At 48.2% G+C, this 5,354-nt stretch overlaps 3 protein-coding genes across 6 annotated transcripts in view; 1 reads left to right on the top strand and 2 right to left on the bottom strand.

Annotated features, from left to right (window-relative positions):
* Positions 1-2,542, bottom strand: part of LOC108295661 (zinc finger protein 845-like) — a 91,000-nt gene extending 88,458 nt beyond the window's left edge. For both annotated transcript variants that reach the window (XM_037734678.1, XM_037734677.1), the window contains exon 1: positions 2,436-2,542. The gene's annotated coding sequence lies outside the window, so the exon portion shown is untranslated. The remainder of the gene's footprint in view (positions 1-2,435) is intronic.
* The window catches only part of LOC119469431 (zinc finger protein 160-like), a 609,418-nt gene that overhangs the window by 314,278 nt on the left and 289,786 nt on the right, over positions 1-5,354 (top strand). The window lies entirely within an intron of this gene.
* Positions 1-5,354, bottom strand: part of LOC108295670 (zinc finger protein 283-like) — a 31,760-nt gene that overhangs the window by 9,863 nt on the left and 16,543 nt on the right. The gene's annotated exons all lie outside the window — the stretch shown is intronic.

Genomic DNA, 5,354 nt, shown 5'->3' on the forward strand with positions numbered 1-5,354 from the left:
GAGGTGGCTAACTCCTGTAATCCCAACATTTTGGGAGACGGAGGTGGGGGATCCGGAGGTCAGGAGTTTGAGACCAGCCTGACCAACATTGTAAAACTCAGTCTCCACTAAAAATACAAAAAGTAGCTGGCCATGGTGGCACACACATGTAGTCCCAGCAGCTTAGGAGGATGAGGCAGAATTGCTTGAACCTGGGAGGCGGAGGTTGCAGTGAGCTGAGATCGCAGGACTGCACTCCAGCTTGGGTGACAGAGTGAGACTCCATCTAGAAATAAAGAAAAGAGGCTGGGCCTGGTGGCTCACGCCTGTAATCCAAGCACTTTGGAGGCCAAGGCGGGAGGATCACCTGAGGTCGGGAGTTCAAGACCCTCCTGACCAACATGGTGAAACCCCGTCTTTATAAAAAAATTTTTTAAATAAAAAAGAAAAATAAACAAAATAAAAAATAAAAAGAAAAAACAAAAAACAAAAAAAGAAGCTGGGCATAGTGGTTCATGCCTGTAATCCAAGCAGCTTGGGAGGCCTATGCGGCTGGATCGCTTCAGCCCTGGAGTTGGAGAACAGCCTGGGAAACATAATGAAAGCCAGTCTCTACCAAGAACACAAAAATTAGCTCAGTGTGGTGGTACCCATCTGTGGTTGCAGCTACTCTGGAGACTGAGGTCAGAGGAGCTCTTGAGCACAGGTTGACACTACAGTGAGCTGAGATTCTGTCACAGCTCTCTCACCTGGGTAACAGAGTGACAGCCATCTCCAATAAAAATGAGAAAAAGGAAACACCTGGGTCCTGGGTCGGGGCGGGCAGGGAATCTAAGGCCAATTAACACGAACTTTCCAGATCTAGTGTTGTATTTGACCGGAGCGTAGAAAGTTATCACCAAGAAAAAAGTATGCCAGATTGCAGGGTCATTTATTATGCTGGCGACCACAGAGGACTCACATCTCTCCAACCTGTGGTGCCAAAATGAGGGTGCTATGATTTTTTATACCCGAAAAACCACCTTGGGAGTGAGGGGTGAGTAGCGGGGATGGGGATGAAAAGGTTTCGGACATTTCAAGGGCTAGGGGATTCTGTGATTCACCTCCTGGGTGGAGACAAGGGCGGGGGTCTCCGGACAGTCCAAGGGCTAGAGGACTTTTGTCATTCTGTTTGTTACCTCAGTGGTTTACAGAAGTCAAGATATACATTTGTTCACACATCGTCTGGGTGGTGACAGAAGTCACAGATTTTAGCAGTTACTGATAAGAAAAGGTAAGCAGCTTTACATAGTTTTGAAGAACAAACTAGCAGTTCTATTTACAGAGGCCAAGGACAGTAGTTATTGTGAGGAGAATGGGGCAGCCACTTCAACTTATTTAAAAAAGAGTTTTGCATTTTATAAAATAGTGTTGCTCAGGTTCTGGCTCTAGGCCAGCACAATATCACACTAGACCAAAAGGAAAAACCCCATCTTCCCACCCAGAGTTAACAAAGATTCAAATGCTACTCTAAGTACAGCCTCCCCCTTCCACCAAGTCTCCCATGGAAAGGGAAAGAGCCCAGGATTGGCCACGGCCAAGCAACTGCATGGGGGACCCGTTTATTCTGGCCTCGAGACAATTCACCTCAGCATTTCATTGGCCAAGGGACACATCCTTTATCTAAATAAGGGGTAGCCCATAGGACTTGAAAAGAAAGAATTTAACCGCCCAAAATTTTGTAAATGGGGCCCTGGAGAGGCTCCCTAGGGCCCACTCCCACCCTGTGGAGTGCTTTCTTAATTCAATTAATTAATGCTTTCTGCTTTCACCGCTTCACGCATTTATTTTGTGTTTTTTCTTTCCTTTTTTTTTCCTACGCTCAACAGCCGCGAACCTGGACATCTCATGCTCAAGGCTGCCATCCGGTAAAACAGGGCAATGATGGGATAAGAGGGCTGCCTCCAGGAAGAGCACGTTTTCCAGGGATTGAAACGGGCGCAGTAGGGCCCGACAGGAAGAGGAGATGGGGAACGACAGCGCCTTTGGAAGGGGTGGGGTCTGCAAGATCCCAGGACTGGGCCGAGGACGCGCCTCCCTGCGACTGGGGCTGCACGCTCCGCTCCAGGGCCCCACAAGAGCGAGGCTGAGAAACGCCCACGGCGGGAATCCAAATCGCGGGTGAGAACTTGAAACACCGCAAGGCGGAAGGAGGGGACAGGAAGAGTTCTGAGCATGAAAATTCCGCCACAGGCGTCTGCAAGGCCCATAACAGAAAGAACGGGGACGGGAGCAGCCTCAGGACGACTTCAACCTCAAACGGAAGCGACTCACAGACTCTCAACCGGCCGTCTGTTTGCGCTGGGTTGACAAAGAGGGGCTGAATATCCAGGTCTGTGGGGACTCCACGCCCCCAGTACAGAAGCGCCAGAGACCTGGGAAGCGCAGACAAAACAAACAGAGCAAAATTTACGCACCACGGTGTGACCCTCAGTCCACGCCATCCACTTCCGGGCCTGTGCCAATGAGCGCAGGACAGAAGCCAGGCCTCAGCCGGACACACGAGGCGGTGGGCGGGGCCAGGCCGAACCGGAAAAAGACGTAAAAGAGGGCGGGGCCAGAGCGAGTCCGGGGCGGAGCGCGAAGGACGAGGGGCGGGGCGCAGGGTAGAAGAGGCTTTGGCTGTGAGGGGTGCCTGGGGGCGGCATGGGGGCGGGGCTTGAACCTCCCTCCATCTGACTCTCAGCCCCTTTTTTCTGGGTGTTGATGGCAAAACCCACCAGTGAAGCTGGAACCGCTCAGCAGTCTGGGAAATAGCACCTGTCTGAGAAGTGAAGCTTCAGCAGTAATTGCATCCAGAAAAATTCATTGCTGTTTTTTTTTAATTTTACTCTATCTTCTGGGGTACAGGTGCAGTTCATGCAGGGTTGTTGTATAGGTGCATAAATAACCAGGTGGTTTGCTGCCTCTATTCTCCCTTCATCTATATCCGGCATTTCTCCCCATGTTATCCCTTCCCACCCTCCCCACCCCCCAATTCCTTGCTATTGAAATTAATTTTAGTTGGCCAGACGCGGTGGCTAACGCCTGTAATCCCAGCACTTTGGGAGGCCGAGTTGGGCAAAATCAGCTTAGGTCAGAAGTTCGAGACCAGGTTTGCCAACATGGTGAAACCCCGTCTCTGCTAAATATACGAGAAACTAGGTGGGCATACGTAGTGTCACTCGCCTCTAATACTGCTACTCGGGAGGCTGAGGCAGGAGAATAGCGTGAACCCAGAAGGCAGAAATCGCAGTTAGCAGAGATTACACCACTGCACCCCAGCCTGGGTGACAGAGTGACTCTAAAAAAAAGAAAAGAAAAATTATAAATAAAAACTAAATACAATGTTTTCTCCATAGATATGTTAGATATTCTGTTAAACATAACACATGATATTCACTATCAAGATGAGCTAAAATAGAAGTACTGTCTCAGAGTCAACAAAGTCCAATGACTTTATAAAAAACAAAGTCAGGGCCGGGCACAGTGGCTCACGCCTGTAATTTCGGCACTTTGGGAGGCTGAGTCGGGCAGATCAACTGAGGTCAGGAGTTGGAGGCCACCAGCCTGGTCAATATAGTGAAACCCGATCTGTAGTAAAAATACAAAAATTAGCAGGACACGGTAGCAGGCACATGTAATCCCACCTACTCAGGGGCCTGAGGCAGGAGATTTGTTTGAACTCGGCAGGTGGAAGATGCAGTGAGCTGAGATTGCACCATTGCACTCCATCCTGGGTGACAAGAACCAAACTTTGTCTTAAAAAAAGAAGAAGAGAAAAAAAGAAAAGTCTGGGCGTGGTGGCTCATGTCTGTAATCCCAACACTTTGGGAGGCCGAGGTGGGAGAGTCGTGAGGTCAAAAGATTGAGACCACACTGACTAACATGGTGAAACCCAGTCTCTAGTATAAATACAGAAAATTAGCCGGGCATCGTGGTGAGCTCCTGTAGTCCCAGCTACTTGTGAAGCTCAGGCAGGACAATCGTTTGAACACGGGAGGTAAAAGTTGCAATGAACTGAGAATGTACCACTGCACTCCACCTGGTTGACAGATTGAGAGTCCGTCAAAAAAAGACAGAGAGAGATAGAGAAATGAAAGCCAGCATCAAAAAACTATCACGATCTAATTGTAGAAGGGTGTTATGATTTAAAAAGAAAAAAACTGTTATGATTGCCGGGAGCAGTGGCACACGAGATCAGGAGTTCAAAACCTGCCTGGTCAAGGTGGTAAAACCCCATCTCTACTAAAAATATAAAAAATAGCTAGGCATGGTGGCAGGAGGCTGTAATCCCAGCTACTTGGGAGGCTGAGGAAGAGAATTCCTTATGCCCGGGAGGTGGAGGTTGCAGTGAGCCTAGATCATGCCACTGTGCTCTTGCCTGGGTGACAGAGCAAGACTGCATCTCCACACAAACAAACAAACAAACAAAAAACTGTCATAATTATAGCAGTAGCCATGGCTGACAGTTTTGAACACTTCCCATGTGCTAAACACTGTTCTACATGCTTCCCATGTCTTCGGCCGTAAAGTTACACACTATCCCATGAGGAAACATCTGGACTTGGCGAGAACTGCCTCACACACACTCTGGGAAAGCAGCCACAAATCAAATAGATAAAGCTGTCAACAAAACACCTGAATCTGGATATCTGAGATCCAGCTTTGAATATAACCCCCCAAGTAACAGACACAGCTTCACATCTACATTGACAGTGGTTTACCTAGTGGAGAGAAGTGAGAGACGTCCATGGCTGGGAACATGGAGCATCCTAAAAGGTCACTGAATATTCACAGAGGTGGGCATGCAACCCGTTGTCATCCTTGCATTTTGTTTCTTGGCAGAGTCTCAGTCTGTCACCCAGGCTGGAGTGCGGTGGTGTGATCTCAGCTCACTGCAACTGTGCCTCCCAGGGTTCAAGTGATTTTCGTGCCTCAGCTTCCCAATAGTTGAAATTATAGGTGCTCACTACCACAGCCAGATAATTTCTGTATTTTTAGTAGACATGAGATTTCACCATGTGGGCCAGGCTGGTCTCGAACGTCTTACCTCAAGTAATCTGTCCACTGTAGACTCCCAAAGTCATGGGATTAAAGGTGTGAGCCACTGCACCTGGCCCAAGCCTTCTTGTCTTTAAGTGATTATTGTGATAGCTGAGGACAACGGAAAATACCTAACGTCATTTCAATTATTATAAAAAAATAAAAATTATTTCAAATGATGCATCTTCTACAGAATCCACCGGTCTATCACTCCATGTGCTCATGTGCACGTCACATCACATCACACACACTTGAATTAACTGCACTGAGGTGATTATAAGCAAAACCTAGAGAGGGTACATCCACAGCTA

Source organism: Cebus imitator, unplaced genomic scaffold (assembly GCF_001604975.1).
Source record: "Cebus imitator isolate Cc_AM_T3 unplaced genomic scaffold, Cebus_imitator-1.0 Scaffold654, whole genome shotgun sequence".
NCBI classification, from domain to species: domain Eukaryota; kingdom Metazoa; phylum Chordata; class Mammalia; order Primates; family Cebidae; genus Cebus; species Cebus imitator.